This window comes from Carcharodon carcharias, chromosome 9 (assembly GCF_017639515.1).
Source record: "Carcharodon carcharias isolate sCarCar2 chromosome 9, sCarCar2.pri, whole genome shotgun sequence".
Classification (NCBI taxonomy): domain Eukaryota; kingdom Metazoa; phylum Chordata; class Chondrichthyes; order Lamniformes; family Lamnidae; genus Carcharodon; species Carcharodon carcharias.
The window spans coordinates 10740712-10752575 of record NC_054475.1 but is presented as its reverse complement, the minus strand read 5'-3'; positions in this window follow the sequence as shown (position 1 = coordinate 10752575).

Sequence of the window (11864 nt, the reverse complement as noted above, 5' to 3'; positions counted from 1 at the left end):
ACTCTCTCAGGAATGTAGGGAAGGTGTACAGTCTCTCAGGATTGTAGGGAAAGTGTACAGTCTCTCAGGAATGTAGGGAAGTTTTACAGTCTCTCAGGATTGTAGGGAAGGTGTACAGTCTCTCAGGAATATAGGGAAGGTGTACAGTCTCTCAGGAATGTAGGGAAGGTGTACAGTCTCTCAGGATTGTAGGGAAGGTGTACAGTCTCTCAGGAATGTAGGGAACGTGTACAGTTTCTCAGGAATGTAGAGAAGGTGTACAGTGTCTCAGTAATGTAGGGAAGGTGTACAGTCTCTCAGGAATGTAGGGAAGGTGTACAGTTTCTCAGGAATGTTAGGAAGGTGTACAGTCTCTCAGGAATGTCGGGAAGGTGTACTGTCTCTCAGGAATGTAGGGAATGTGTACAGTACTCAGGATTGTAGGGAAGGTGTACAGTCTCTCAGGATTGTAGGGAAGGTGTACAGTTTCTCAGGAATGTTAGTAAGGTGTACAGTTTCTCAGGAATGTAGGGAAGGTGTACAGTTTCTCAGGAATGTAGGGAAGGTGTACAGTCTCTCAGGAATGTAGGGAATGTGTACAGTCTCTCAGGAATGTAGGGAAGGTGTACAGTTTCTCAGGATTGTAGGACAGGTGTACAGTTTCTCAGTAATGTAGGGAAGGTGTACAGTCTCCCAGGAATGTAGGACAGGTGTACAGTTTCTCAGGAATGTAGGGAAGGTGTACAGTCTCTCAGGATTCTAGGGAAGGTCTACAGTTTCTCAGGAATGTTAGAAAGGTGTAGTCTCTCAGGAATGTCGGGAAGGTGTACAGTCTCTCAGGAATGTAGGGAAGGTGTACAGTCTTTCAGGAATGTAGGGAAGGTGTACAGTCTCTCAGGAATGTAGGGAAGGTGTACAGTTTCTCAGCAATGTAGGGAAGGTGTACAGTCTCTCAGGAATGTAGGGAAGGTGTATAGTCTCTCAGGAATGTAGGGAAGGTGTACAGTCTCTCAGGAATATAAGGAAGGTGTACAGTCTCTCAGGTATGTAGGGAAGGTGTATAGTCCCTCAGGAATGTTAGGAAGGTGTACAGTCTCTCAGGAATGTAGGGAAGGTGTACAGTCTCTCAGGATTGTAGGGAAGGTGTACAGTTTCTCAGGAATATAAGGAATGTGTGCAGTTTCTCAGGAATGTAGGGAAGGTGTACAGTCCCTCAGGAATGTAGCGAAGGTGTACAGTCTCTCAGGATTGTAGGGAAGGTGTACAGTCTCTCAGGAATGTTAGGAAGGTGTACAGTTTCTCAGGAATGTAGGGAAGGTGTACAGTCTCTCAGGAATGTAGGGAACGTGTACAGTTTCTCAGGAATGTTAGGAAGGTGTACTGTCTCTCACGAATGTAGGGAAGGTGTACAGTTTCTCCGGAATGTAGGGAAGGTGTACAATCTCTCTGGAATGTAGGGAAGGTGTACAGTCTCTTGAATGTTAGGAAGGTGTACTGTCTCTCAGGAATGTTGGGAAGGTGTACAGTCTCTCAGGAATGTTAGGAAGGTGTACATTCTCTCAGGAATGTAGGGAAGGTGTACAGTCTCTCAGGAATGTTAGGAAGGTGTAAAGTCTCTCAGGATTGTAGGATAGGTGTGGTCTCTTAGAGGAATAAACAGTAAGTATACAGTCTCAGCAAAATGAATAAAAAGGGCTTGTTTTTATATAGGGTTTTTCATTACAATCAGAAATCTCAAAATGCTTTTCAGCCAAGAAGTGCTTTTTGAAGCGTAGTCACTGTTGTAATGTGGGAAATGAAGTAGCCCATCTGTGCACAACAAGTTCCCACAGACAGCAACATGATAATGACAAATAATGTGTTTTTGTGATCTTGATTGAAGAATAGTTATTGGCCAGGACAGCAGGGATAACTCCCTATTCTGCTTCAAAATAGTGCCATGGGATCTTTCACGTAGAGGCAAGCAGGCGTGGCCTTGGTTTAAGACTTAGGTCTCACCCAAATGATAGCACCTCTGACAGTATAGCACTCCCTCACCTACTGCAATTGGGTTTTAGCCTTGTGGCTCAAAGGCAAGGACGTGACCAACCGTGCCATGGCTGATAGCGCTCTATAATATATTATATATAACATAACATTTAAATATGGAGAAAGTGTAAAGGAACTATCAAATGGCAATGCCCTTCCCCATTTCATGTACAGAATAAAATTGATACATGACTATTCATAATTTGTGGCATTTTGGATTTTATAAGCAGTGACAGAGTACAAAATCAGGAATGAAAAGAGGCACTAATAAACTCACAGTTCTCATGCAGTTTTGAGCCTCCCATTTTAGATAGAACATAAAGCCATTAAGCACATGGAGCAGTGATTCAGCAGGGTGACACTCAGGATATGGGAATCCAATAATAAGGTAAGGCCGAGCATATTTGTGAGTATTTCCCCTGAAGCAGGGTTCGATAGAGTTATTTAAAAATATATATAATTATGGAGAGATTGATGGGAGTGAATAAGGAGACAGGGCCCATTTAAAATTGCCACCAAGACCTCGAGGACAGAAGTTGGAGGAGCAGTTTTTATGTGCGGAGCATTGGAGCACAGGTTGCTTTATCAGTGGCAACGATTGAGGCAGAGGTGACTGCACCTTTTCAGAGGAGGGTAGATAAATATTTAAAGTAGAAAAAAAATGACAGAGCTTTAGCAAGAGAGTGGGGCAATGAGATTCATTTAGGATCACTCTAGCAAATGGTTGGGCCACTCAATGGGCTGAATAGCTTCCTCCGATCCAGTTCCAAAGGACTGAGCACAAAATCTGTGTTGACGGCCCTGAGGGAGTACCGCGCTGCCGGAGGTGCTGTTATTTGCCTGAGGTGTCAAACCAAGGCCCAGTCTGTTCTCTCAGGTGGACGTAAAAGATCCCATGACCCAGTATTTCAAAGAAGAGCAGGGGAGTTCTCCCTGGTGTCCTGGTCAAAATTTATCCTTTAACCATCATCAGTAAAACGGGTTATCGACACGATACTGTTTGTGTGACTTTTCTGTGTGCAAATTGGCTGCTGCATTTCTTACATTACAAGAGTACAAAAGTATTTCATTGGCTTTAAAGCGGTTGGGGTCTTGAGGTTGTGAAAGGCACTATAGAAATGCAAGTCTTTCTCCCTTCCGTTCTTTCCTTCTCTGTTTTTTTATTCATTCATGGGATGTGAGGGTTATTGGCAAGGCCAGCATTTATTAACCACCCCTAATTGTCCTTGAGAAGATGGTGGTGGTGAGGCTCTGTTCTGTAAACATCTATGGCTTTATCACCACTGGCTGCAAGCACCTCTCAGTTGTACAAGTGTAAACCATACAGATGACAAGGATATTTTGGAAGAGATTAAAAGTGGCCTATCAGTTACAATGGACAATTAAAGCCTAAGATTCGACTTCAGACTGAAAGCTGTGGCCTTGGCCAGGATATTCCAGTCCCATCGTGATGGGACCTGCCGTGGGAGATTCGGCAGCCCAACCGAACGTCCCTTGGCTTTCAGCGGGACCGGACAATCCCGGCGACGGGCATAGCCGGAAAACTCCATTTCTTCTGATCACTGGAACGTGCTGCCCATATCCTAATTCACAACGACTCCCATTCACCCATCACTCCTCTGATGGCTGACACTGGCTCCCAAAGTTTTTATAATTCTCACCTTTGTGTACAAATCCCTCCGTGACCTGGCCGTCCCTATCTCCGTGATCTCTTCCAGACCTGCAAACCTCCAAGAACTCTGCGCTCCTCCAATTCTGCCTCTTACATTGGAGGGGTGGGGCTAGGTGACCAGTAACATGGTTGAAATTAACCTGCTCTGCCATTTGATAGGACCATGGTCAATCTTCTTCAACTCCACCCTATCCCCATATCACTTGAATACATTTATGTCCAGAAACCCATTAATCCCTATCTTGAACATAATTAATGGCTGAGTGTCCACAGCTCTCTGGGATACAGAACTCCAAAGATTCACAACCCATAGAATTAAGAAGTTTCTCCTCAGCTTAGTCCGAAATGGCCAGGCCCTTATTCTAAGACTGTGACCCCCTGTTTCTAGAATCTTCAGCTGGGGGAAACAGCCTCCCTGCATCTTTCCTGTCAAGCCCTCCAAGAGCTTTATGCATTTCAGCAAAGATCACCCTTTGCTCTTCGAAACACCTCAAGCTGTTCAGTTTTCACTGTGACTCACACTGATTCGATAGACGAAACAGGAAATGCCGTTGCGCTCAGTGAGGACGAGTTATTTAAATAAACGCGCACAAAGGTGCAAGAAAACATCAGAAGAATTTAGTTTCTTTTCTACCGTGTCTGAAGAAGTGCAGTTGGAGGATTTGGGGGAGCTGCTGGTGTGGTGGTAATGTCAGTGGATGAGCAATCAGAAGGCCCAGGCTAATACTCTGGGGCCATGGGTTTGAATCACATTGTGACTGTGGGTGAAATTTAAATTCAATTAAGAAAAATCTGCAATATAAAGCTAGTCTCAGTAATGGTGACCATGAGACTATCATCAAATGTAGTAAAAACCCATCCAGCTCACTAATGCCCTTTAGGGAAGGACCTCTGCCATCCTCACTTGGTCTAGTCTACATGTGACTTCAGACCCACAGCGATGTGGTTGACTCTTAATCGCCCTCTCAATGGCCCAGGAAGCCACTCAGTTCAAGAGCAACTAGGGGTGGGCAACAAATGCTGGCCTTGCCGGCGACACCCACATCCCATGAAGGAATGAAGAAAAGGAGAAAAGAAAATTCTTACCTTAGAGAGTCAGTGGGCGTGGCCAGATTTGTGGGCCGAGGTTTCTTTGGGCGTAGGGTTTGATGAATGACCGCAAAAGGTGAAGCAGACTTGGGTGTCTCCTAGTTACGTGTGCAATTCATCCGTGCCCAGGTTCGCTCCTCTTTTGAGCCGTGCAATTGGTTTGCCGGATGATCTCCAGGCCTAAATGCAGTGGGAGCTCATGGTCTCAGAGACCATGCTTTGACCATCACAGGCGATGCCGCATGGCTGGCTTTGGATAGGCTGCAACGGACAAGAGGGCCTCAAAGGAAAGAAATTGCAAACCGGAAAGAGATGATAGGAGTAGACTGGCGAGGATATACTTCCTGACTGGGTGGTGGTGGACCCAGGTTCAGAGGTAGCTTCCAAAAGGGAATGGGGTGAATGCTTGAAGGAGAATAAAAATGGCAGGAATATGGGGAAAGAACGGGACTAAACTGGATTTGGCCTTCGGAAGAGCCAACACAGACCTGATGGGCTGAATGGTATTCTTCTGTGCTGTACTATGCGGTATGATTCCATGGCCTGAATTTTACCCTTGGTGGGCGTGTGCGATCAGCGGGCCCTGGAGTGGCTGGGAAATGACCCCTGACCGCCATTTCACCCTGGCCAATTAACGGCCAGCCAGCGTGACACTCGTGCTGGAACGCTCAGCGCTGCCGGGGTGAGGGGTGAGAAGAGGGCGGGTGATGATGTCACCGCGGGCGTGGATGAGCGCGAGTGCGCAGTGACGTCAGGACACTCGCCCAGCGTTGTCTCGCCCGGTTTTAACGCCCGATCAGGTTGGGTGCGCGCCTGCCCGCGGGATGTAAAAATTCCGCCCTAGGCAGGATGGGGTGAGATGGGGGCGGGTGGGTGTTTTTCATCCTTTCACGGGGTGTGGGCATCGCTGGCAAGGCCGGCGTTTGTTGCCGGGTCCTAATTGCCCTTGGAGTGACTGGCTTGCTAGGCCACTTCAGAGGGCAGTCAAGAGTCAACCACAGTGTTGTGATTGTGGGTCTGGAGTCACATGTAGGCCAGACCAGGTAAGGATGGCAGATTTCCTTCCCTAAGGACGTTAATGAACCAGATGGGATTTTACAACAATCGATGATAGTTTCATGGTCACCATTGCTGAGCCTAGCGTTTAATTCCTGGAGTACTAGTCCAGCGATGTTACCTCTAAAGTGTCGCTGGATAACAGCCAGGACCAAGAGCCCTGCATGATCTTCATTTCCCTATTCTGGGGGTTTTTGTGGTCAGTTGTGTTCCCGCAGAGATAAACTAATGCACCACAACGACAACTTGCATTTGTATAGCACGCTTAAAATAGTAAAATGTCCCAAGGTGCTTCGCTGGAGGGTTATCAAACAATGTTTGACTTAAGGATTAGATTTTAGCACAGCAAAGAGTTGGGTTTTAGGAAATGTCTTAAAGGAGGAGAGGGAGGTAGAGTGGGGGAGAGGTTCAGTGAGGGAATTCCAGAACTTGGGCTGTACGTAGCTGAAGGAATGACTGCCGGGGGTGGAGTGAAAGGAATTGCGCAAGGGGGAGGTGTTAGAGAAGTGCGGAAATCTCGGAGGGTTATTGGGTTGGGGGAGATGACTGAGGGGCGAAGACGTAGGCCAGGATTTTACATTGGTCGGGCGGGCTCGGCAGGGAGCAGGAGCGGGCGGTCGTGGAGCTGACCGCCGCCCGCGATCGGCTCCGCACCGCGATTTCACGTGGGCGGGGCTGATTAAGGCCCGCCCAGCCTGGATCGCGGGCGGTAGCGCTGAGAGCGCTACCTGTGCGGGCAGGGGGGAGGAGGGAGTGTCGAGCCCAGCGCTCTTTTGCGCTTACGCACGAAAGGGCGCTTCAATCTTCCTGAGGCACGGAGCCGCCTCAGGGGGATTGAGGCGCTTTAAAAAAAAATTATGCAAGATATTAAGAATTTAATGAAACACGTCCCCTCATGTGACTGTCTCTAGTGATAGTTATTGTATTTATTTCCTCCCCCACCCCACTCTTGTCCCTTGATTATTTGATTTTTGGAATGCTACTAGTGTCTTCAACCCTGAAGACTGATGCAAAGTATTTATTCAACTCCTCTGCCATTTCCTAGTTCCCCATTATTATTCCCCCAGTCTCATTCCCTAAAGGCCGATGTTCACTCTGGCCTCCCTCTTCCTTGTGACTGTGTCACATGAGGCGGGACATGGTTTTAACGTTAAAAGAAAGTTTTTATTTAATTTGTAATAGCTTCAGGAAACCTCATCCCGCTCGTGGATGAGGCTTCCTAAAATGTGTAAAGGCCGCTTGGCCTGTTTACCTGCCCGCCGACCGTAAGGATTGGATGGGCAGCGTAAATTTGAAGTGAATTAGTTCGCCAAGGGCCTGAATAGGCCTTTCAATTATCGGCGGGCGCGCAGCCGAGTCAGATGCGCACCGGCCGGACGAAATACCAAGCAGCTTCGGCGATGTCGTCCAGACGCACACCCGACGCCATCTCGCCTCATTTTACCGTCCAGCGTGTCAGGCACACGCCCACAAACCCAACGTAAAATTCTGCCCATGGAGGGATTTGAAAAGGCCAAAGGTGAGATCCTTGCTTCTTACAAACTGACAAACTCAGAACTCCCCACCCCCCCCAAAACCCCCTACCTCCCCCACCCCCCTAACCCTCCACCTCCCCCACCCCCCCAAAACCCCCCACCTCCCCCACCCCCCCAAACCCCCCACCTATCCAGCCCCTACCTCCCCCACCCCCAAACCCCTCACCTCCCCCACCCCGCCACCCCCCGCACCCCCCAACACCCCACCTCCCCCACCCTCTACCCTTCCACTCCCCCCCAAAACCCCCACCCCCCCAAACCCCTCACCTCCCCCACACCCCCCAAACACCCCATCCCTCTACCCCCCACCTCCCCCACCCCACAACACCCCCTACCACCCCCCCACATACCCCCCCACCTCACAACACCCCCCCCCACCACCCCCCCACACATCCCCACAGCCCCCCACCCCCTACCCCACAACACCCTCCAAAGCAGAAAGCACAAAGGTGATCCCCTGGCTTGTTGCAACAAATGAGCATCAGTCTGTTTGCTGACCTGATCTGGTGCTTTTTCAATTAGTGAAGAATTAAAGTTTCTGTCTTTGAACTCCCGGCCTCCCCGCAGGGACACTCTGCTCCATCTCCAGAAGAAGCCCCATTATGTTGATCACAGCACCTCCCACCCCACAGGCCAGCCCGAACTCCCTTCCCAGGAGGGAACTATCGAATTACAAAATCCCATATATTGGACACCTGGTAAACTGCTGCCTGAAGGAACGAGTGGTTTAGGTGGATTTTATAAAAACATAGAAAAAGGATTGGCCTCCCCATGAAAGTTAGTACAGACTTCACATCTGTCCCTGGCCAGTGTCCGTTATGGTTCAGGGATTAGAACTCTCACTTCTGTGTCACATTATTGGAGTTTAAAGATCCATATCAGACATTTCAGCGCACAATCCTCCCAGAGCAATGCTGAGAGAATGTTGCAATGTCTGAGAACCAGTACTGTGGGAACACTTCACTGTCTGAGGGAAGGACTGAGAGAGTGCTGTACTGTTGCAGGGTCAGTACTGAGGGAGAGCTGCACTGTTGGAGACTCAGTACTGAGGGAGTGCTGCACTACCCATGGGGCAGGACTGAGGGAGAGCTGCACTGTTGGAGGGTCAGTACTGAGGGAGAGCTGCACTGTTGGAGGCTCAGTGCTGAGGGAGTGCTGTACTACCCATGGGGCAGGACTGAGGGAGAGCTGCACTGTTGGAGAGGCAGTACTGAGGGAGAGCTGCACTGTTGGAGGGTCAGTACTGAGGGAGAGCTGCACTGTTGGAGAGGCAGTAGTGAGGGAGTGCTGCACTGTCCAAGGGGCAGTACTGAGGGAGAGCTGCACTGTTGGAGAGGCAGTACTGAGGGAGAGCTGCACTGTTGGAGGGTCAGTACTGAGGGAGAGCTGCACTGTTGGAGAGGCAGTAGTGAGGGAGTGCTGCACTGTCCAAGGGGCAGTACTGAGGGAGAGCTGCACTTGTTGGAGAGGCAGTAGTGAGGGAGTGCTGCACTGCCCATGGGCAGGACTGAGGGAGAGCTGCACTGTTGGAGAGGAAGTAGTGAGGGAGTGCTGCACTGTCGGAGGGGCAGTACTGAGGGAGAGCTGCACTGTTGGAGAGGCAGTAGTGAGGGAGTGCTGCACTGTCGGAGGGGCAGTACTGAGGGAGAGCTGCACTGTTGGAGAGGCAGTAGTGAGGGAGTGCTGCACTGTCCGAGGGGCAGTACTGAGGGAGAGCTGCACTGTTGGAGAGGCAGTAGTGAGGGAGTGCTGCACTGTCGGAGGGGCAGTACTGAGGGAGAGCTGCACTGTTGGAGAGGCAGTAGTGAGGGAGTGCTGCATTGTCCGAGGGGCAGTACTGAGGGAGAGCTGCACTTGTTGGAGAGGCAGTAGTGAGGGAGTGCTGCACTGTCTGAGGGGCAGTAGTGAGGGAGAGCTGCATTTGTTGGAGAGGCAGTAGTGAGGGAGTGCTGCACTGTCCGAGGGGCAGTACTGAGATAGTACTGCACTGTCGTGGGGGCAGTACTGATGGAGTGCTGCACTGTGAGAGGGCAGTGCTGACAGAGTGCTGTACTGTTGGAGGGGCAGTACTGCGCAAGTATTGAATTATCGAGGGATAGTACTGAGGATGTGCTGCATTGTCAGAGACCCATTTGCTCCCTCTGAAAGCTCTGCACAATCCTGTTACTGTCGCCATCCTCGATTAAGAGCAGTCATTGAACATTCTAGTGCAATTGAAAGGCTTGCTCTTGACACCAAAAGCTGTTGGAAGTGGTCTTCTGTTCTCCACACTATATCTCTTGTACGTACAGAGAATGTGCCCTTTCACTGACACCCAGATTCACTGGCCAGCATGAGAATGAAAGCTTTCTTTGACAGTGAGAGCTAAGCCCCCTATCCTTACACATGATTTCTCCACAGTTACACGAACAGGGCTGTCAGTATCTTAGCAGGCTTTATTTCTACAGGGATGGAACTGAAAAGCGGGGAGGTTATGTTAGACCTGCACTGAACCTTGGTTACCACACTTAGGGCAGGATGTTACGTCCAATCAGGCATAAAATCTCCTGTGATGGGCATTGGGCGAGCGTCCCGACGTCATCGTGTACTCTCGCGATCTTTTTATCGACAGACACGCGCGAGAGTGGGCAGCGCGACCACCAACAATTAAGAGGCCGATTAAGGCCCTTAAAATATTAATTAAGTTGTATTTTTCTCTGCCCGCTTGACCGTTCGGTTGGTGGACGGCCGAATAGGCCAGGCGGCCTTTGCACCTTTTACGAAAACTCATCCATGGGCGGGGTGGTAAGTGGAAGACTCAAAAAAAAACTCCCCATTTCGTTTCAAACACGTCACGGGGACATGTTTATATCATTCATTAAAGCTTTATTTTCCTTTGTCCAACTCTTCAGCTCTCCGAGGCAGCTCTGTGCCCTCAGGGCGCTGTCAGCGCGCACTCCCCACCCCCCCCCCCCCCCACCCCCCCCAAGCCGGGCACGCACAGACTTCTGCGCTCGCTCTCCTCCCGCTCCCACCCCCCCCACCCCAGCCTGTCAATTGGCCAGCCAGCCAGCGTGAAACCGCGGTCAGGGGCCCGATCACAGGCGGCGATTTGTTTCACCGCCGCTCCCATGGCCACCTGCTGCGCCCGCCCAGCAAAGGTAAAAATCCTGCCCGTTAGAGTACCGTCTGCAGTTCCGGTCGCCGTATTGTAAGAACGATATAGAGGCACTGGAGAGGGTGCAGAGAAGACTTACAAGCATAGCACCAGGAATGTCTGGGTATACATGTCAGGAAAGCATTGACAGACTCTCTTTCTCTCGGAAAAAGAAGGCTGCGGGGTGAGCTAATACAGGTCTTTAAGATTATGCAGGGTTTTGATACAGTGGAAACAGAGGGAATGTTTTCTCTTGTGGGGAAGAGCAGATAGATCGTCACCAAGAAATCCAACCGGGAACTCCGAAGAAATTTCTTTACCCAAAGAGTGATGAGAATGTGGAACTCGCTACACAGGAAGTGATTGAAGAGAATAGTTGTGGTAATCTGAGGTGCAACACACCTTTAAGAGAATGTGAGCAGGTTGACCACGTGACTGTATTACCCAATGGCTGTGTAACGCGGGCTGCAATCAGTGGTTTAGAATACAGTCTGGCTGGAGAAGCACAAATTGTGTTAGTGCTCTGTTACTTGTGTTAATAAACAGCTTGTGCTCCATCTTACATTGGCCTCTGCGTCTGCAGTACATTGTTTGCCAACTCACCCACCGGTAGATAGGTGTGCAAACGTGTTCGCGAACAAAGTGACCCAACGGAAGGAACATAACAATAGTATCGATGTATTTCAAGGGGAAGCTAGACCAGCGTATGAGGAAGAAGGGAATAGAGGGTTACAATGATAGATTTAGGTGAGGAAAGATGGGAGGAGGCTCAAGTGGAGCATAAGCACCAGCATGGACTGGTTGGGCTGAATGGCCATTTTCTGTGCCATATATCCGATGTAATAGTATATAACCATTTCATTTGGCTCTGAATCATTCCCAAATTACATTTCTTTTGGGCTCCTTATTGGCTTCAAAGCACATAGCTGGTGACCAGTTTTCGACACACAGTTTCCTCCCTTCACTTTAAACTTGAATTTTAGCCCAAACCTTGGTTCAGCCAGATAACTAATACCCTGCAGAGCACAATTTAAAGGAGAGGGGGGTCAGAAGCAACTGCCAAAAAGACGAGTCTAAGTAGTGACACGTGAAAGTGTGTTTATTTACAATGGACTGCAGTCGGCCTGAGTGACAGCTGAGAGAGGGATTCCTGCTGCTGAATGAATTACAGTCCGTAAATGTCTTGAAGCTGGGGAAACACTGGCTGCTTCTCAGCGCTCCTTCTCAGCGGCAGTGAGCTAGGTGGCCAGGGGAAGAAACACATGATGTTGTTTCTTGGGACACTTAGTTGCAGTTGCCTGACGTCCACAACCTCCGTCGTGTGTTTGTGTAGAGGGCACTGCTGGCCGGGGGCCTGGGTGAAATAATA